Genomic DNA, 22,998 nt, shown 5'->3' on the forward strand with positions numbered 1-22,998 from the left:
GTATTATTTACTATGTTCTATCTCTTTTAACAATCTATCTTGTTACGAATATGGATATGGTTGTGGAAGCGGTTTGTATGGGACTGTAGTCTCACAGCATTCGACTAATAAGAGTTGCGAAATGTTCTTGTTTCGTGAGGCTGCATAAACAGAAGTTTGTGACGGAACTTCCATACAGTGTAATATTTAACCTGTTAAATGCAATGCCTGTTTATTTAAAGAGCTGATTATAAGCAAGGTTCAAACCCTCAATTAACACTCGACGTAATTGTGAAAGATGTAAGAGTGAAGTTCATGGAAGATAGAATAAGAAGATAATGAAAATACGTGATAATTATGTTACTAAAATCTATGTTCTCTCTAAAAAAATCAATTTCGAAATGCATGTTATGTGTAGGAGAGCAAATCTCGCACAAACACTTCCCCCGCCAAGTACACCTGACATTTTTAAAATCGTGACATGTGTCGATTGTGCCTCGGACGGCTCCATTGTGAAATCAGAATGTGATGACGTAATCTGAAATGAAGATGGGTTATTAAAAATTAGTGGACTTTCCAAGTTGGGCCTTTGGTATTTTCGTGCCTAGTCCACGTAAGGACTTCGGTTTTCAGTCTACAGTGCGAGGTCCGACTTAAGAAATTTCCTAATCTTCCCAGTCTAGCTTGTAAACTTCAGGGTGATGGATGAGAACTCAGAACTTCAGTTGAAGTGGACGGTGTACTCACCTACATTGATTCTCGCGGCTTTGGGACTTTGAAATATTCTGCATTGGCCACACTCAAACATTTGTTTCAGTTGATGTTGATGAAGATAGGCGATTGCTCAGATCACGTTGTCGTTCCAGTAAGTCTGATCTATGATTTAATAAAACAAACGCATATTTCGTATTTCAAGCGCAACATTAATCCATTTCCTATTAGCTGTTTACATGAAACATGAACAGATAGTATGATTTCCAGACACTTGTAATACTACGTAACTAGAATGATAAATCTTATGTATATTATTAATCTGAACGTTTATATGTGTACGTGTGACTGTGAGTTAGTATGTTGCTTACTCCTTCACCCTGGAACAGCTCGACGGATTTGTATGAAATTTTGCATGGAGATAGCTTATACTATGAATTAACACAAAGGCTTCCTTTTATCCCGAAAAAATTACTGTTTCTGCAAGATTGTCAACGAGATTACTGTTGGCGTAGAAGGTCAACTTGAGTACAAAGTCATCCATGAAAGTTACCGTAGAGATTAGTTTTTCAGTGCTTTCACAAATGGAGTGAGTGCGTACACAAATCCAGGTCAACAAAAATGTTTTTCTAAGATAACATCATCACTAAACTCTGTAACTGTTTAACGCATGTGCATGAAAATATTTCGCACCACGTAGAATATTGTGCAAGTGTGATAGATTGCGATATTTTCGGGACTATTGAACACTGACTTGATTTTTCTGTTTGGATTTGAATGATTTGTAGTTTCCTTGGTGATTTCGTTTGTTTCTAGGCTCTCAATAGGCAAGGCTACGCTAACGTAACCCAAGAGACGAAGTTCAGTTGTTTAGGCGGGTCGATATATAAGCAGTAACGAAGCGGCAGGACAGATATTGGGCTTGCCGTTTCGCAAGTGACACATCTCGAGGAGCACCTTCCCAATGGCGAAGACGTTCACTTCACGGAGGCCAACATGGGTGATCGGGTAACGATACCGCTCACCTCCACCCTCCCGCGTTTTTTTATCTGTGCCAGATGGGCGACTTTGCCGGAACTCCGCTATACACGGATCTGCCAAAATATTAAAAGTGGAACGCGTCACTGAAAGAGTGGAAGCGTCGTATGTAGGGCATCCACGTCGAAGGCTGGCATTGTGCGAAGGCATCGGATGCTCCGGGCAGAATTTACACCGTGCACCTAACTCACTTTGTGTGTTACTGTGTACGGTTGCTGGTGATCCGGATCCGGGGCGATGGGATGTTTGGAAGATGACGGACACTGGGGCGCTACGATGGAGGACGCCGTTTGTGCCGGTCAGCGGCCAATTTGAGAGAGCTATTCCCTAACATGCTGAACACCCGCTGACTCTCGAACCCCCTCCAACTTTGAAACAAATATAAAACCCCATTATCGGAAGAGATGACACAAAGATATCAAGGCACAGCAACGGGCCACCGACGACATATACTTTATCGAAGCACTGAAACTTACTGAGGAGAAAGATTTCTCAATGGTGGGAAAATGGCTGTCTGATTTCGGCATGCTCGCCCTGCGACGAACGGAGAGCTGTCCTCTGATTGCTGAGGGAGCTCAGTTATGACACCACAGCCTTGGGGCCTCAACTCATCCTAAGTGAGCGCCAGCTGTTACCAGAGCAGAGACTGATTTTTAATAAAATTATTACTCGTGTGGACGCACCTGGAAGCGCTGGCAAGGTATACCTGTCGAATCTGCTGCTGGCGCAGTTGCGCAAGGACAGGGATGCCGCGGTAGCTATTATAGCCTCTGGGATAGCCGCGACCTCGCCCAGCTCAACACAGTAATGCAATAAAAACAATAACTACGATATGGAAAAGTGAAAACGAAATGTAATAATTCTAAAACTTCACTTATATCTACTATATATCTTTGAATTGAATAAAGTTTTACGTATTGTCAAAAAAAAAAAAAAAAAGCAGGGGCAGGATTGCCCACTCGATGTTGAGACTTCCGCTGAATCTTGCTATGAGCACGTAATTTCGATACTGTGCAACAAATCTCTTTTACCAGCGGCTGTTTGCTTCTTATATTGGGAATGTGTTAGTGTGTACGAAAACAAGTGGAAACTGTCCTTGTCGGCACAGCTTCTATACGGTCTGAAGCCTCCATGGTATTCCCCCAGTTCCTTATCCAATTGTTCTTTGATCCTATTGTGTAAAACCTTGGAAAAAATCTTGTAGGTACAGTCCAACAGCGAGAGTCTTCTATAGTTGTTTGGCTCACTTTTGTCTCCTTTCTTATGAAGTGGTTTAATTATAGCTGTGGTCCATTCTTCTGGGAATTTTTCTGTTGCCCATGGGCTCTAATGCGCATACCTTAAGAGATATGAGCTCTTCTTTGTATCTGCTACTATGAAACACAAATCTTCTATCGACCAAGTTCTCATAACTATTAAGATATGCGTTTCAGAACTCATGTTTGCTAGACTTTTTTGCTTCTAATGATCGTTTCTGTCATATCCCTGAATGATGACCATTCGTCCTGGGACACCTGGGATATTGTGTTGATAACTGCCATGCTCAAAACCCTACCTGACCTAAGTGCGATGCTGCAAGCGTTATGTTAAAATGAAGTAAACATATTATTACTTTATTTTATGGCATTATTTTAGTCATTATTGTGAATTAGTTCTTCTATTTTTTGTTGGCCCAATACTTTTTCATTTTTTCAGATCGCGCTCGTCTCTCCTCATTTGAAATCACTCTTCCCATTCTCTCCTTCTTAATTTGTATTGGTAGTGTGATATATTCGTCCTGAAGTATCTTGAGAAAATCTGTCTTGCCTTTCAAATCCTCCATCGTAATCTGTAATTTCATCATGTCCTCCTTGATCTCTCCGATCCATCTAATGCCGCTCTTACTATTCCATAACTTCTCAATTATTCTCTTTACGCTGTTTTCATTGACTCGATTTAGTGTCTGACCCAAAAGATCCTAGAATTTTTCGATTTCTTCCATAGTTCTAGTTAGAAAATTTTTCTCATTAGTGGGGGCATGGGCGTTTATGATAGCATAAGCCTTTTTTGTCGTTTTCAGGTTTAAAGTTGCGATTCGTGGAGAATTGTCTTTAAAATCAGTTATTGAATCTACCGTTTTCAAATTTACTGTAAATTCTGTTCCAAATTGTGGGCACTGTTGTGACTTGGCAAGATAGCCAAGCCACTATGAGATAGCCGAAAGGCACGTGTTTAAGCTCACGCAGGCTGGCGTGAGGTCTGGAACAGTTAAAGGAGTTGAGACTAGCAAAAAAGGTACGTAGCTTCTGGAATACTTAACTTTAATCCACAATTGGTGAACATCGGTCTGACGGCACATGCATCACAAGATAAATAGCAAATGATAATGGCGCCTCGCTAGGTCGCAGCAAATGACGCAGCTGAAGGCCATGCCAACCATCGTCTCGGCAAATGAGAGCGTAATTTGTCAGCGAACCATCGCCAGCAAAGTCGGCTGTACAACTGGGGCGAGTGCTAGGAAGTCTCTCTAGACCTGCCGTGTGGCGGCGCTCGGTCTGCAATCACTGACAGTGGCGACACGCGGGTCCGACGTATACTAACGCACCGCGGCCGATTTAAAGGCTACCACCTAGCAAGTGTGGTGTCTGGCGGTGACACCACAGGCACTGTTTCATTACTCTTTGTCCTGGTTTTCGATTGTAAATTCTATAACCTTGAGACTGAAATGGAACTTCTGTTGTATTTTTCAGTTCTTGGAATCCTGCACTGCAAATAACATACGCCATCCGAATTGCCGCAATGGTAACGCCGGTTCCACTCAGGTCACTGCAGTTAACTGCTGCTGGTCTTGGATAGCAGATGAGTCACCGCCCGGGTCTGCCGAGCAAAGTTGGCAAGCGGGATGCACTCAGCCCTTGTGGGGCCAACTGAGGAGCTGCTTGATTGGGAAGTAGCGGCTCCGGTCAAGAAAACTGACAACAGCCGGGAGGGAGGTGCTGCGCTCATGCCTCTCCGCCGCGCGGGGTTAGCCAAGCGGTCTCAGGCGCTGCGGTCATGGACTGTGCGGCTGGTCTCGGCGGAGGTTCGAGTCCTCCCTCGGGCATGGGTGTGTGTGTTTGTCCCTAGGATAATTTAGATTAAGTTGTGTGTAAGCTTAAGGACTGATGATCTTAGCAGTTAAGTCGCATAATATTTCACACACATTTGAACATTTTTTTTTTTCATGCCCCACCGTATCTGCATCGCAGTGCATGCTGAGGATAACATGGTCGCCGGTCGGTATCGTTGGCCCTTCACGGCCTATTCGGACGGTGTTTGTTTGTTTGTAAATAAAATAGTGTAATATTTAATGGGTCGTTTAAGTAGTCTAATGTGTGTGATAACCTTTAGCTGTGTATTAACGCAAAATTATCACTACTGTTCTGTTGACGTACTGCATTGCTTGCGGTAAGTTTGGAAAATAGGAGGTGAGGTATAGGTGGTATTAGAGCTGTGAGGGCTGACCGTGAGAGAGCTCAGTCGGTGCAGACTTGTCTGCGAAAAGCTAAGATCCCTGGCTTAGCCGCGCGGGATAGCCGTGTGGTCTCAGGCGCGTTGCCACGGTTCGCTCGGCTTCCCCCGTCGGAGGTTCGAGTCCTCCCTCGGGCACGGGTGTGTGTGTTGTCCTTATCGTAAGTTAGTTTAAGTTAGATTAAGTAGTGTTTAAGCCTAGGGACCAATGACCGCAGCAGTTTGGTCCCATAGGTACTGACCACAAATTTCCAAATTTTTTCCCAGGCTCAGATACCGTTCCGGCACGTAGCTTTAATGTGCGTGAAACATGAATTCCGTAACATGAGCGGATAAGAGAAAAATATTTCAATTGAGTCTTGCGTAAAGCAGCAACTTTCTTCAATCTTGTGATTTTCTGAGTCTTACAGCACTGAGCTTCTTAAGGGAACTAGCACGTGAAAGAACTTCAAAAAATCGATTAATTAATTTTTGTCTTAAAAAATTTGCTGTAGTTTTTTATACAAGAAAAAGTTTACTTCGAGGAAATTGCAACGAAGGAAATCCCAAAATTAGAGGAATTTAAAAGTGTCTGCACACTTATCGACCGCCCCATGTCACGCAGACAGCTCTGTTACAAACAGAATTTTGTTCGCACTTATTTCTTTTTATGTATTTTTAATCTGCAACGTCTTAGATACACAAGATTGTTACAGAATTAATTATATGGTAGGATTCAAAAGACAAATAAGAGTTTTAACAACCGTATATGGGAACGGACACCAAACACTGTTCTGGTAAGACTAAATACTTAGAAAATAGTAGTGCTGGATGCTCTGCTGTGTGTCGATGATGGCACAGTGTCAAGGTTTAGGGTTATGGAATTAATGGGAGCGCCTGGAGGACTAAATACGCCAAGAACTTTAGTTGCCATTGACCTCAGGAGACTCTTCGAAGCAGAGACAACAAAAAAGCAAGAATGAGAAGAAGTCTGCAAAACAAAAGTAAAGGAGAACAAGAACAGAAATAAGATGAATATGGACCTGGGATGCATTAATGTCGTGAAGTGTAGGTAGAGAAACAAGCTTTAACTTGAATTTCCCAGTACTTCACTTTTACGATGTTTTGGTACACAATGGTTAAAAACTATTAAAGATGTAGGGCTAAAATTTTGTGTACTGTCTTAAAATGTAATTAAAAAGTAGATATTCTTGCGACTTAAATTGAAAATTAAATATTTTGTAGATAGAATCTACAAATTTATTCCTGAAATTTTTGCTAATCTTTATTTAAAAACTTTTGGAATCATAATTTATGACAGCAACATCTTTTTAAAAGTTTGCCTTCAACATAACAATGTAAAGTACTTCCAGAAAAAATTAAGCTTCTACTATGTTTTTATTTCGAAATATGTGTACCTTTGCTGTACATAAATAATTAGCATGCTTAGTTTCACGTGCAACACGAAATACTATTCAGAAAAAAGTGCGATATAAAAAGCTGTCGGGCCCACTTAAAATTGTCCCGAAAAGATGTGTTAGAAGACGGTAAGCATTTCATGGGCTTACAGTTCTTATTCTTCGCGCTGCACTATTTAGAAAACTAACTTTTTTTTTATGCTTTCCCATTGTGTCCACGATCCAGCCCGCTTAAGGACTCGACGCAGACCACGAGCCAACGTAAAGAGAAGAATTACTCATATTCTAGATTCTATGCGCTTATTCACCAGCAAAGGCATGAAATCAACGGGAACGACACGGAGGGTCTGACGGCATGTGATACTGCGCCGTCCATCACAGCCAGCCTCACTGATAGTGCACCTGCAGCTGTACCCTCTCATAACGCGCTCTCGGTGCGCCATTAAAGTGAACAAGAACAGCCAGCAGATAGCGGGATGTGACATTATGGCTCTCTCTCTTTTCCACGAAATACTCTGACGCTCGCTCCACTGGCTCTTCTCCCCGGCCTTTACAGCAAAAACTGACTGCGTATTGGCTGAAACAACAAGTTTACTGTTATCAGTCACGACTTATCTATTCCGCGAGACGTTTCGGAGTTCAAGCCACCATAATCTTGTGGATTTATGTGGTTCAAAACATCACTTGCATGTTTCGTTACGACTTTGCGTTAAACCTTCGACACTGTCTAATAGAGTAGGAAAGAAGTCTCTACTTCAGTACATAGTTCATCGTTTTGTGGACGTCTTCTATTGAAATGTTAAATGGAAAATAAAAGTGAAAGCAAAATCATCAGCAGTTATCCCAGGCTCCTTTTCATGTAGTGTTACATCACGAACAGCATTCAATTTTGAACTCTGAAGAGAGCAAAGACCACTTCAGAATGTAATAAGTGGAAAGAACATACAGCAAAAACTAAACACTGCTTTGAAACAAGTCTCAAACCATTGTGGAGAACTTTGGTTGTATAGATAAACATAAATATAAGTGCAAATGTCGCTAGCTGCTACGATTGTTTATGTCAAGGTTACATAACTTACCTCTTTGAACACATGTAAGTACTTATGAGGATGGCATGTTAGACACATTAAGGGTAAAAAGCGTATGAGGTAATAATATTGCCAACAGTACGAAAGCTATACATAGATACGCACTAACAATTTACTCATTGTTCTATGGTAAATTGTTAATCTGTGTGTGCGTGTGCGTGTGCGCGCGTGTGTGTGTGTGTGTGTGTGTGTGTGTGTGTGTGTGTTTGGTTGCGTGAATGTGTGGGAGGGTGGAACAGGGGGATAGAGGCTGAGAGGAAGGCAATACTGTCTTATTGACAACTGAATTGCAGGCTGCTAACATTTCATGTAATAGCTGCTATATCTAAGCAATGGTTGACGTAACACACACGTAAAAACACGAAATTAAATGATTTTCGGCTAACGATCAGCGACACAGCGAATTTAACATTCAGTGAATCATTCTGAAAAAAACTGTGTTTAAAATGTTAGCTTCATTCATATGGTGGTTCTAAACTCATTGCTTCTTAATACACTAGAATACGTTTAATAACATGTAACTGCAACGGTGAACGTTAGAATGGATGTAGCACACAGTTTCGATTCAGAAAAGGACAAGGTGCGAAAGAAACAACTGTCACACTGAGTTTATGCGGACCTATGGAAAGAATTCGATAATGTAATAATAGGTGATGACAATTCTTAGAACAATGGGGCTTAACTGTGGAGGCAAACGAATAGCGTACATTCACACAATCTAAGTGGGATTAACGATAGTGAAATAGCAGAAACAAATTTGTGTTGTTCAGGGTGAAGTTCAGGCTTTCAGCTTATCATCTATGTTGTTGGATTAGTAAGTCCAAGAATCCATAAAGAAAATGGAAGAACACTTTGTTGGAAGAAAAAAAAGTGTAAAGGGAACAAATGCCCGTGCTGAGGTTGACAGAAGACGTTATAGCTAAGTGGGATGAGGATCATCAGGAATACACTGAAGAGGAAACTGGAAGCAGCATAAATTCAGCGCTGCTCAAAAGTAGTAAAAGTAAGTGGACAGATACAGAACGAAATGCAGAAGTACTACAATGAAATGGTCAGAAATGGGCGAGCCTTCCCAGAAGATGGGATGATGAAAGGAGCAGACAAAGACAGGAACGTCAGAAATACATTAAAGATAATGTTGAAAGCAGTACAGCATAACACAGCGTGGGCAAAATAACGCTGGCGCTTAAAGTGCGCTAGAAGACAAAAAAAAAAAAAAAAGACATCAAGAAGTAACTATCCAAATGGGATGGAAAACGATGGATGTGATGCACGTGCACAGACAAACAAATATTAAAACTTCATAAAAAATTGGATGATTTATTTAAGAGAAAGATTTTCAAAAACTGAACAAGTCAATGACGTGTTGGTTCACCTGTGGCCGTTAAGCAAGTACACTACTGGCCATTAAAATTGCTATACCACGGAGATGACGTGATACAGGCGCGAAATTTAACCGACAGAAAGAAGATGCTGTGATAGGCAAATGATTAGCTTTTCAGAGCATTCACACAAGGTTGGCGCCGGTGGCGACACCTACAACGTGCTGACATGAGGAAAGTTTCCAACCGATTTCTCATACACAAACAGCAGTTGACCGGCGTTGCCTGGTGAAACGTTGTTGTGATGCCTCGTGTAAAGATGAGAAATGCGTACCTTCACGTTTCCGACTTTGATAAATCGTATCGCGACATTGCTGCTCGCGTTGGTCGAAATCCGATGACTGTTAGCAGAATATGGAATCGGTGGGTTCAGGAGGGTAATATGGAACGCCTCGTATCACTAGCAGTCCAGATGACAGGCATCTTATCCGCATGGCTGTAACGGATCGTGCAGCCACGTCTCGATCCCTGAGTCAACAGACGGGGACGTTTGCGAGGCAACAACTATCTGCACGAACAGTTCGACGACGTTTGCAGCAGCATGGACTGTCAGCTCTGAGACCATGGCTGCGATTACCCTTGACGTTGCATCACAGACAGGAGCACCCGCGGTGGTGTACTCAACGGCGAACCTGGGTGCACGACTGGCAAAACGTCATTTTTTCGGATGAATCCAGGTTCTGTTTACAGCATCATGATGGTCTCATCCGTGTTTGGCGACATCGCGGTGAACGCACATTGGATGCGTGTATTCGTCATCGCCATACTGGCGTATCACCCGGCGTGATGGTACGGGGTGCCATTGGTTACATGTCTCGTTCACCTCTTGTTCGGACTGACGGCACTTTGAACAGTGGACGTTACATTTCAGATGTGTTACGACCCGTGGCTTTACTCTTCATTCGATCCTTGCGAAAACGTACATTTCAGCAGGATAATGCACGACCGCATGTTGCAGGTCCTGTACAGGCCTTTCTGGATACAGAAAATGTTCGACTGCTGCCCTGGCCAGCACATTCTCCAGATCTCTCACCAACTGAAAACGTCTGGTCAATGGTGGCCGAGCGACTGGCTCGTAACAATACGCCAGTCACTACTCATGATGAACTGTGGTATCGTGTTGAAGATGCATGGGCAGCTGTACCTGTACACGCCATCCAAGCTCTGTTTGACTCAACGCCCAGGCGCATCAAGGCCGTTAATACGGCCAGAGGTGGTTGCTCTGGGTACTGATTTCTATGCACCCAAATTGCGTGTAAATGTAATCACATGTCAGTTCTAGTATAATATATTTGTCCAATGGATACCCGTTTATCATGTGCAGTTCTTCTTGGTGTAGCAATTTTAATGGCCAGTAATGTAATTATACGGCTTGGCACTGATTGATAGGCTCGCTGGGTGTCCTCCTGAGGGACATCGCGCCAAATTCCGCCCAGTTGGCGTGTTATGTCGGCAAAATCCCGAGTTGGTAGGAGGGCCGTGCCGATAATGCTCCAGACGTACTCAGCTGGGGGGAGATAAGCGGTAGAAGCTCTCACCATGTGCCGGCGGGCATTATCTTGCTGAAATGTAACCATTGGATGGCTTTCTATGAAGGGCGAGAAAACAGGGCGTAAAATATCGTCGACGTGCGCTGTGCTGTAAGGGCGCTGTGGATGACAACGAAAGGGGTCCTGCTATGAAATGAGATGGCACCCCGAGACCATCGTTCCTGGTTGTCGAGCCGCATGGCGGACGAGCGGCTAACAGTTCAGGCATCTTCAGACACGTCTTTGGCCTCCAATTTTATTGACTGGCGTAGAATAGTGAAGAGTCCCGCTCCGAACTGAATCCCGATGACCAGCGATGACTTGTACGGAGAAAACCCTAGCTGCGTGCAAAGAAGCAACCAGTTGTCACCTGTCCGTTCCCTGAAGGACTACTAGAAAACGGGAGCGGATGGCACCGACAGCGTAGCCGATCTCAAGGGGGATGGAGCGGGAGGGGGGGGGGGTTGTGTCTATGTCGCACCTCTTGATGATCATCCCACAGAAGGGCGCAAAACATGAGTGCCGAAAAAGCATAAGCACCCTTTGTTCCTTCGGATCGCTTTCGGATTGTTTTGAACGGTCCCTTGTAGTTGCACACTGTACACCAGCTGCGGTCACGCTGCACTCCAGAGGGGTGTGACCACGCCCAGTGGGTCTGCTGACCCACGATGTCCGCAGAGAAGGGTTGAAGCGTCCGCGGAGTTGGCATCAGTGTCAAAGACTGCCAAGAACGGTCTTCTGCTGCTCGTCGCACTGCGAACTGTCGTTTCCGTTCGCAAAATATGTGGGAATCAACGCCTTCAGGAAAGGGGTGGCTTCATTGACGTCCTTTACGCAATGCCCAGAAGCTTCTTTATGTCGATTCCGGGGGGCCGTGTATCTGAAATGCTTTCCTCGGCCACACATAAGAAATCCATGTGGTTTCAACGCCGGGCGTTGCGGTTCTGATCTCCACCACGGAGGCTGCAAAAGAAAACGTGAAACGTGGGTAAGAGGGGGTGTGACGATCTTGTCATTGTGTGACACGTCCCCGGTTGCAAAGCTGTGGTGAAATTTTCTGCCTATGTAGAATCATTAACCCGCTCACATGATCTTCTGGGCTCTGGCCTTTATTCCGCTCGTATCGACAACTTCCTGTTTGAAGTGTCACGGAGCGCGAATGTGACGCAGGGCGCTACGCTTTTGCACCTTAGAAGAGTAACTCCCCAGCGCACCTCCCTTCCAGATATAGTGGTAAGATGGCCCAGTGGACAGCCCGTGAAACACTGAACGTCGATCAAGCATGAAAACAGGAAGAAGGTACTGAACCGTGAAAAAAAAAAAAAAAAAACTAAAAGAGAAACACTGAAAGGTCCAAGTCGAAGATGTACAATATAGAGCGAATTGCAAATATTGCGGCGTCTTGGTTGTGTGGTCACGGTATTGGACTGCATAGCGCGCGATCCCTTTTCAAATCTCCCCCTAGCAGTATTCTTTTTTTTTCACAAAATTATAAACTTTATGTCCGGTCACTGTCGTGTCTGTTCTACTTCTGTACTCTTGACAATTGCCATACTATACACTGGTTATAGAATATGAGTCATGTAATAAGAACATATTACCGTCGTAAGTAAATGTGATGAACAGTACAAGATACCGCACAGACCTCTCACAGAAGTGAAAACAACAAATAAACAGGTATGAGCGATGATACAACAAAGGAGTTCAAGAGTCAAAATTTTCAAAACGGTACCCAAGAGTCATAACATGTGGTGCTTATGTGGAACAAATAGGAGATACATACGTCCGTAGGTCCCTTGCTTACACTTCGCTGTTGCAAACGGACGTTAGACCACGACACAGACACATCTGGATACAGCGAACAGACACGTCAATGCCCGGATCCTGAAGAAAAAAAAAATGTGGAGCACGAGGGACATTTGAACACGGATCGCCCCCTTAAGAGCCGACCAACGTGACCACATAATCACAAGGCCGCTACTGCCGCAGTACGCTCAGTGTTGGACATCTTAACCTTGGACGGTCCAAGGTTTCTATTATGCTTCTTTCTTTTTCACAGTTCAGTACACCTTCTTCCTGTTTTCATGCTTGATCTGTATTCAGTTGTTGACAGGCTGTCAAATGGGCCATCTTACCACTAAACCTGAGCTGGGGTGCGATGGGAAGTTTCCCTTGTTAGAGAGAAAGGTTGTAGGCACCTTTGAGGCGAATTTCAAATTTGTAGGTCGCAATGCTATATAACGACGAGTTTTGTAAAAGTGATCATTTAACTGTGTTGCGCAGCGTATTTTCCGTGCCAGAGTTGTTTTGTCCATTCTGCACGCACAAATATGTTAATTAGCAGAAGACAGGGAGAAATGACAGATAGCATCCAAACAGTCGAGAGACCTAAGACTGAAAGAAAACTAGGAAGCATGCTTGAAATGTAGGTCGCATGAAATGAAAGTTTGTGAGGAATGGTAAAAAAAAGGTCTTGTAGCGTAGTACTTCTACGTGGTATCATCTGTGGCATTGGTGCCAACGGTTCCACTTCGTAACTGCTACGTTGGGTTTCGAAATGAATGCCAGAAAAAACAAGCAGCCACGCTCAAGAACGTACGCTGCAGTGTGTGTTCCACAGAGGTCCGTTAATGCACTTCGGAGAGGCTTGCCGTGTCCACACAGACTGGACGACACGCCGAAACCGTTTCAGCTGTTGCGTAACAGGAGGGGACAGAGTCGATCGTGCGTCAGGAGGCAGGGCTGGCGGATAGCACAGCGCACCCAGCCGACGCGTGGCTGTGTGTGCGTGTGACTCAGGGCACTGTGCTAGACGGTGTGCAAGGAGCGACGAGGCCCTACACTGCTACAGCAAGTGCAGTCCTTACAGTCGTTAACGAGTCGCGCATCTTGTGAGGTTTTAGTGCTCCCGCATTACCACAATTCGCTTTTACGAAGACATAGTTTTGAGATTCCGCATGAGCACGTTTGGCGTGAAAGGTAGTGGCAGCAGTGTGTGCTTCCGTGTTGTGCATTACGTTATCGATAGTTCCTTTAATGTAGATAAGGTGTAATGTCAAATGATGTGGCAATAATTAATAGTTTCATTCAATCAGAAATTACACCTTCCTTGCCGCGCGGTGTAGCCCCCCCCTCCCCCCTCCCCCCCCCCCCCCCCTCCCGTCGGAGGTTCGAGTCCTCTCTCGGGCACGGGTGAGTGTTGTCCTTAGTGCAAGTTAGATTAAGTAGTGCGTAAGGCGAGGGACCGATGACCTCATCACTTTGGTCCCATAGTCCTTACCACAAATTTCAAATTTTTTACGTCTTTCTTGTGTTTCATTCCTTCTGTTTGTCACACACCAAGAATAACAGCTTTAAATGTTAGTTAATATTTTAAATATGATAATCAACTCGCTGGGGTTGGAAGCTTCTCCCGGCATTTTTTTCCCGGGTCTTGAAACTAAATTTCGATTTTTTAACTCTGCCTTGAGCAAAATGCAATGCATTTCGTTTTCTGTTTACCCAACACACCACAAAAAGCCTTGCAGAAATCCTTGGACAACACACGAGAATTTTAATTTAACTGACGAAAAGAGGAGACATAAAAATGCAGCAAGTGATAGAGGCAAAATGGAGTAGAGATGTCCAACAAATTAGATTAAGAGAAATTGCAAAATGGCTATAGGACAAAGGCAAAAGATAAGAGCACCTGTAGGAACATTAAAGAGACTTTTACAGAAAAGATTAGTATTTGCATAAATACCAAAAGCTCAGAAAGCAAGGCAGTGCTAAGCAAAGGAGAGAAGGCATAAAAGTGAAAGAAATGTATAAAACAGCTATGCAGGGGAAATTAACCTGAAGACAGTATTATAAAAGGGAGAAATTACAGCTCGCACGGAAAGATTTAAGTGTTCGTTTTTCCCACGTGCTGTTTGAGAGTGTTACAGATGTAGATGTCAAAGAGGAAGTACATGGAGAATAAATGGGAGAAATGGTACCGCGAGTCGAATTTGACTGAGCACGTGGAGAACAAGGTCGAAGCATGACCCACGGAGACGACGTTCCCTCAGAGCTGCTGAAATTACTGGGAGAGCTAGCCGTGGCAAAATTAGTCCACCTAGCGCGGAGTTATATGATACAGACGAAACACATAAGAACTTAAAGAAAAATGTAATGATACTAATTCCAGAGAAGGCAGGCACTCACAGATGTCAATATTATAGAGCTATCAGTCTGATATTCAGAGAAGGTGCGTAGTGACATGCGTGATATTATTGAACTATCGGGTTGACAAGTCATGGTCATAATACTGGCACGGATTATTTACAGGAGGATGGAAAAACTTTTAGAAACCGACCTCGGTAAGGATAAGTTTGAAATCTGGAGAAAAGTAGGATAACGGGAAGCAGTATTGACGCAACGTCTTCACTAAGGAGATTGGTTGAAGAAAGACAAATCTACGGTTATAGCATTGCAAGTTTAGAGACAGTTTATGACGATGCTTACTGGACTACAATCCTCGAAATTTTTAAAATAGTAGGGATAAAATACAAAGAATGTAAAGATCTATAGTTTATACGGTAACAAGACGGTACTTATAACTGGGGGACATCATAGGGAAGCAGTAGTTTGGAGCTTATCCTCTATGTTATTCAGGTTGTACGTTGAGCAAGCAGTAAAGGAAACCAACTATAAATTTAGATAGGGAATTAAAGTTCAGGTAGAAAAAAAAAAGAAGTTTGAGGATTGCCGATGACGTTGTACATAGGGTCTTCAGAAAGTAAGCTTCACCTGTCGTCCCTCTCTAAGACCATTGCGCAACAAGAGTGGCGCATTGTCTGAAAATAGTATGTATTCTTGGTTTCCTGCGTCATATTTCTGCTGCGGTACTGATAACAGTCGCATCAAAGACTGGGAGGGACCACGGGATGGTTCCATTCAAAAGCAATCACACGCATTTCTTCAATTGCGAGACAAGATGCTCAATTCCTGTTCCGTTGAATGCGGTCGGCCGCTAACGGATCCACAAACCGCACCCAATCTTGCACTTCCTCGTCCGACTGAACTCGAAGTCCACCCATGTCTTTCTTCAGGTCGCCATAGATGTGAAAATCTCACAATGAAGGATTCGGGCTGGTCAGAGAATGCTGCAGTGTTTCTCAACCAAATCGCTGAAGCGTAGCCTCCGTCCGATTGGCATTGTGGGAGTGGGCGTTATCGTGGAACTTCGGCTGCAGAGCTTCTCTGCTCGTCAAGTGTCCTAGAGTGTGGAACACTCAATGCGCAGTTTTATGAAGACACTTTGCAGAAACTGCGATACGACTAAAAATCAAAACGCCCAGGAATGCAGTCGGGCGGATAAAACGCGCCCCACACTGACAATTGGACGAAGGCTGACCTTCAGGAATATGGTTCAGAAACACTGCAATATCTTCTGTACAACCCGAATCTTTGACCGCGTGATTCTCACATCTTGGGCGAACTGAAGAAGGACATGCGTGGACGACGGTTTCAGCACGACGAGGAAGTGCGAGAGTGGGTGCGGTTATGAATCCGTCAGCTGCCTGTCCCATTCTACGAAACAGAAATTGATCGTCTTGTCTCCCAGTCGACGAAATGTCTTGACGATGTAACGTCCCCTTAGAAGAATTATAAATGACCGTGCTGATAAACCTCTTACGTTATTTGATTTTCAAACAGCTGAGCAAAACTGAACGCGCTCAGACATTTCTCTCTTTACTTATTATGATCATCACTAAACTGACACACAATATTTTTTTTATTATTATTTTTTTAGCGCAACGCAATCTGACTTTCAAAAATCCCTACAAAAGAATGGCCCTGACTAACAATAACCTATACCTTTCATGAATCACTTACCTCACAAAAATCTTCGTTGCACGAACTATTGCAATGCAACGAGCGCCAATACTGCCAGCTAAATGAAAGATTCTAACTACTGAAGACACCAACTACTGATAGGCATAGTTAGCAAATGAAATATTTTGATAGAGAACAAACAATGTATTTACTTTAATAATGTTCAAAAGTCATAATATATATATCAGTTCATGATATCCAGTCTTACAAATTTCCTTTTTCAGACGGACACACGTCTCTCTCTCCCCACATCCACCACTGCTGACGGCTCACCTCCAACTGCGCAACGTTACGCGCTGTTCACATCTAACTGCCCAACACTACACAAGTGAATATTCCAACAATGCCAACCAGCCACAGGCTGCACACAGCACAGTCAGTGATTTTCATACAGAGCGCTACGTGGCGTTACCAACATAAAAACCTAAACAGCCTACTTACAACGTGTGTCGTAATTACTTTTCAACCGAACCATTCCCTGGTTCCGTTCTCCTAGGTGCTCTGTGTTCATTTGACTGCCCCTCATAAGATGAACATCAACAACTGTAATAGAAGGATAATGGAATAAAATCCATTAAACCACGCAATACTAAGGGAACTAACTAGATTAGGAAAGGAGCGCTAAAATCAGTTGCCGAGTTTGACTATTTGGTCGGCAAAATACTGATGATGGAAGAAGTAGAAAAGTTATAAAATGCTGATTGACAGAAACAAGGAAAGTATTTCTGAGGGGCTTAAGAATTCGTCTGGAGTGTGGCCTTCTACAGAAGTAAAACGTGGACGGTAAACAGCTCAGACAAGATGAGAATGGAACCTCCTGTAAAGTGGTGCAACAGGAGAATATTGAGGGGTTATTGGGTATGCAGAATAAATAATGAGAAGCGATTGAATTGGGGAGAAAAGTAATTTGTGACACAACATGACTAAAAGAAGAGAAGTGTGAGGGATCAAAATTGTTGACGGACACGAAGGCGTCATTACAGTAAGGAGGTTGCAGTAGTTAAATTAGAGACGAAGAGATTTCCACGGCATTTGTCGGGATGCGTGCGTCTGCTGCCGACGTAGCCGTCAGTCAAAGAAAGAAAACAGTAACAAACATCAAGTGATGTGATCACAGATTCGGAAACCACTGATAATGAACAATCCGCTGGTCTACTCATTTCCTTAATATCAAGTTTATTTGGATTTGCTTTAATTTAAGATTGCAGTTTAGCCCTTCAATAAAAATTTCCAGAGAAAACGAGAAAGTAATGCATTTATTCCTAAAGTACTGAGGAACCGAAATCTGGAAACGTTTTGGCTGCGGTCATTCTGAGACAAGACACAGACTGACGGCTCCAGCCATGCGGTATCATTTCACAGCCACCTCCCCTTTGTCACGGGAATCGGTTATTTTATCATTCAGTACTCTGTCTCTGGCTTATGCAAAATCCCTCCGACATTTTTCATCTAACGTAGCACTGCTCTTTGTATAGCTCAAGTAAATTAACATCGAATTGTGTAGTTTCTGTGCCCTTCAGCCAAGTTTCCTGTCGACGTAGTCTTCTCCAGGGCGTTCTTAACGTTAGTGTAGGCTGCACTCTGTTGAAGATTGTGAACCTATTAATAACTGAATAAATCATTTTATTCTATTAAACCTGCTATGGTTTTTTTTAGTTGTTTCTTTTACCACCAATCGTTTTTGCTCTCCACACTAACCAAGTACGACCGTTTCCGATGCCTTACACGATCGGAGACTGAACAAATCGTTTAGATCTGCACCGCCTCTGCAAGCCGGTGCACTGTTAACACGCAGCGAGGGGAAGCAGCACGTCTGAACTGAAGAGCACCAAACAAAATAACATTTTTTTTAAAAAAGGTTTTCCATTCCATTGTGACAGGGTGGCACAGAGACCGGTTTTGAATTATTTCAGAGAAAAACTGTCTCAATTGCAAAGTTATTTAATATTAATAACGCATTTCACCCTCTTAAGGCATCATCAGAGCCTCTATATATAAAAAAAAAAAAAAACCTATCTGTCAGAAACCAGCAGAGGAAAGGGCCTGGTCCTGTCTTGTACGACTTACGACTACGCAGGTAAAAGAACTGTAAGTATTGGAAACTTATGTAAAAGTAGCTGGATATGTAACCAAGCCTTATAAAATGAAAAATGGACTCATGAATAACTAGATATGTAACCTAACCGTCATAAAAACATATAAAATGGAATGCAGACCTGGGTAAAAGAAAAGATAACCGACAGTATATCATCAAGAAGTTACAAGAAGGTGGCGGTAAAAATTCCTTTAAACTAGGTTCAAATGGTTCAGATGGCTCTAAGCACTATGGAACTTAGCATCTGAGGTCTCAGTCCCCTAGACTCAGAACTACTTAAACCAAACTAACCTAAGGACATCACATACATCCATGCTAGAGGCAGGATTCGAACCTGCGACCGTAGGAGCAGCACGGTTCCGGACTGAAGCGCCTAGAACCGCTCGGCCACAGCCGCCGGCTTTTAACTACGTCCACGTTCCATTTTATACGTCCGTTTCTATTACTTTTAGTTTATTTTAGCTGCGTAGTCGAACAAGATAGGCCCATGCCCCTTCTTCTACTTGATTCTAATAGATTGGTTTATTGTTTTATAGACATTCTGCCCCAAAAGGGTGAAATGCGTAATTGATATTAAATAACTTTGCATCACATTTTTTATAACAGACGACTTGAAAAAAAGCCATTCCGTCTGAAATCGCAATATCTAAGGCCATTTCGTCGCCTTACGAATAAAGTGTACTTTGAGGAGTTAAATGTTTTATGTTCACGGGAATGCAGTTGTATTCCCAGCTTTGCCACCTTCTTTTGCCTATCACTCGTACTTAGGCGCACAATGGATCGCTTTAATGTAGGTCAAGGCGATCATAAATTAATCTCCGCTGATAACGATAAATAATCAGCAGATATAACCAAATGGAAAAAAAGCGGGCCTCTTAAGAGACTGTAAGAGGCGGCGTCACAAGGAGATATTATCTGCCGTACATCTGGGAGAACACTGAGTGTCGCAATTACGGGAAATGATGCAACGGCCGCAAGTCATCGTCGAAGAGCCGAGATCTCAAGCATCGATGCGCATCGGTCAAAGTTCGTTGATTTGCAGACAGCTGCATTCTTTTCAGTTCATAGATACCACATACGGTTATTTACTGCGGTATTAGCAGTTCGAAAGGTGGTCAGTATCAGGTTATATTTAATTCTACAAAGCTCTCCTAACAATAAAAAATGTATTACACAATTCGTCAAGAGCTCATAAAATGGTCTCTCTCCTCATCGCATTCTGGCAGCAAACCAGGGGTAGAGCATCAGTCAACCAAATATTGGCGAGGATAGTTCGCTATGTGCAACGGAACACATTTTGATGCAGTCTTCTCGGGGGCGATTTTTTTCCTCCTCTCAGTGAGACGAGAACAGTTTTGAAGGTTTTTGACCAAATTCTTTACGTGACGACGAGAATAGACGTCGCAGGGTTACATTTGGACGGAGTCGCTTTCGTGCTGCGCAAAGACAAGCGTTCTTCTTTTTGGAAAATCTCGTCTTATAATTGCAGATTTGTTTGCACCTGCATTGCGTCAACTACAAAACAAATTTGTTCACCTGCACGTAGGGATTCATCACATAAACTAAAAAATTTGTGTAAGGCTGTTATAAATCATCTGGATTTGAAGAAATAATGAAGACATTCCTGTATTTTGATGCGTACTCATCCACCAGTTTTTTGAATCCTCAGTCAAAAAAAAATTTTGCCTTTCCTCTCGAAGTCTTTTGTGAAGGTATTAATAAATCTTATACACTGAGTATTTTTTCGGTTTACTTGCAGTGTAAGCAACGTAGAAACTGAAAAAAATTGGCACGTGACGCCACGACTTTCGAATTACCTTCCTGTACTTTTTTTTCATGGCGCCACACTGCTGAATGGAAACTTCGCTAACAGAAATAGCTCATGCCTCGACATATCCGCGCCAATTCTGTTTTTTCTAAACACTTAGCCAGCTAGAGCTCCCGTTCTGTCACTTTCAATCCTGACAGAGTCATGCGTATACCATAAATTCGGAGGACATCGGTGATGAGGAATAGGCGAGAGGTCAATCATTAGTTTTGCTGCGCAGTGACTCCGGGTAAGGTAGGCTTGTGAAGCGCTGCGCAGAGACATCGCAACGTATTTTGGCTAGGCGCAAGAAAATACGTTTCGATGGGTCATTTGGGTCTACTTTGACCCGTGTCGTAACAATGTTGCGGTGTGTGACGTCACTATGGCGCGGAGTTTTTGAGTTGGTAGTGTTTGTAGATGTCTTGTTATATTTGGCCGTGCCCTCTGGTGGTGGACGTGTAAGTGCTGATTTCAACATCGAGCTAATGCGGTTTTGAGTTTAGGTAGTTGGTGCGGTAACGTGGATTGTCGAATTGCTTTCAACGTATTATTAAGGTTTTTTTGTTTATGTGTCTGTCGTTTTTATTAGGTCTGATTAGGTTCGTGTTTGTTGTGCGGAAGGAGTCTAAATTTTTTTATTGCTTGTTTTTTGGGTATAGATATTACTGTGAAGTTCACGAGTGTATCACTACCTTCTGAGATGGGTGATGATACGATGCCTGACCTACAGTTTCTGCAGCTGTCCGGTCTTGTTGCTGAATATGTTAGGTGTCACGTTTGTGGCAACAACATGAGATTGATGAGAGTTCGGCGGCTTGGACCAGGGTCACGTATACGTGGCGTTGTCGGTGTGTGTGTGTGTGTGTGTGTGTTAAAAAATGGTTCAAATGGCTCTGAGCACTATGGGACTTAACATCTAAGGTCATCAGTCCCCTAGAACTTAGAACTACTCAAACCAAACTAAGCTAAGGACATCACACACATCCATTCCCGAGGCAGGATTCGAACCTGCGACCCCAGCGGTTGCGCGGTTCCAGACTGTAGCGCCTAGAACCGCTCGGCCACTCCGGCCGGCTGTGTGTGTGTGTGTGTGTGTGTGTGTGTGTGTGTGTGTAGGTGGTACTACTAGAGGCTTATATTGGTACGTAATATTTGTTTTGGTTTTATTCTATAGTAATTGTGATGTATTGTGTTTTATAATTTATGACAGGTCGGTTGTGTTCTAATCGATGTGGTGGGTATGGGATACTTGGGTTTTAGAGTTGTTGGGGTTTTGGATTGTTTCTTTTTTTCTTTTTCTTTTTATTAATTTTGTATGTAGGTCAAGGTAAATGTCCAATTCCTGTGGTTTTGCTGGTGTGGCGGAATGCTGTAATTTAATTTTTTATGGGTGTTATTTATTTTGGAATGATGCGGTACTCTTTTATTGTTGCAGATGTAGTTTGTGCCCGGGCTAAACCCCCAATTTGTGGCGGTTGTCCCGTTGGTTTCATTTTCTTTTTGGTGTGAGACATTGATGCATTTTTTTTTTATTTTTTTGGTTCGCTTTTGTTGGCTTGTGTATGTAGTGATGTCATTGGCATTTTGTATACGCTGGAAGCAGCCATGCCGGCCGAGGTGGCCGAGCGGTTCTAGGCGCTTCAGTCTGGAACCGCGCGACCGCTACGGTCGCAGGTTCGGATCCTGCCTCGGGCATCGATGTGTGTGATGTCCTTAGGTTAGTTAGGTTTAAGTAGTTCTAAGTTCTAGGGGACGACCTCAGATGTTAAGTCCCATAGTGCTCAGAGCTATTTGAGCCATTTTTGAAGTAGCCGTTTCCGCCACTGACGTCATGGGTGAAAGCAGACGAGTGGAATCAGACGCTTCTGTAACACTGGTCGATTTTTCTCGGCTAATAGCGAGCATCGAGCATTCCCAAATGGGTGGGTGGTGGTGGTTAGTGTTTAACGTCCCGTCGACAACGAGGTCATTAGAGACGGAGCTCATGCTCGAGTTAGGGAAGGATTGGGAAGGAAAATCGGCCGTGCCCTTTCAAAGGAACCATGCTGGCATTTACCTGAAACGATTTAGGGAAATCACGGAAAACCTAAATCAGGATGGCTGGAGACGGTATTGAACAGTCGTCCTCCCGAATGTTCCCAAATCGGTCGGTAACTGTGTGCGCGTATGAGCGATTTATTAATCGGTCAAACAGTTGACGTAAGCATAGACTTTGATATGGTTGCTTTTCCCTCTTTTTATAAAATCGAGATAGAAGAAATGGCGGCCATAATACGAGGTGTAAGACATGCAAATGGACAGTTCGTTAAGTGATATGAAGAATGAAGAACGCACTCTTCGAAATTTTGTTAGTACACTGAAATGTCTATCAACGTTTTGATTCCTTGCGTGCAGTTATGTCACACATATTACGTATCAGACTGTCGTTTTGTGGTAGTATTTCAAGTACTAAAACGTAAGTGCATTTAAGAAAGAGAACATACATTATAGTTTAGAAAATTATTGAAAATGGTTCAAATGGCTCTAAGCACTATGGGACATAACTTCTGAGGTCATCAGTCCCCTTAACTTAGAACTACTTATACCTAACTAACCTAAGGACATCACACACATCCATGCCC

Source organism: Schistocerca americana, chromosome 3 (genome assembly GCF_021461395.2).
Source record: "Schistocerca americana isolate TAMUIC-IGC-003095 chromosome 3, iqSchAmer2.1, whole genome shotgun sequence".
Lineage (NCBI taxonomy): Eukaryota > Metazoa > Arthropoda > Insecta > Orthoptera > Acrididae > Schistocerca > Schistocerca americana.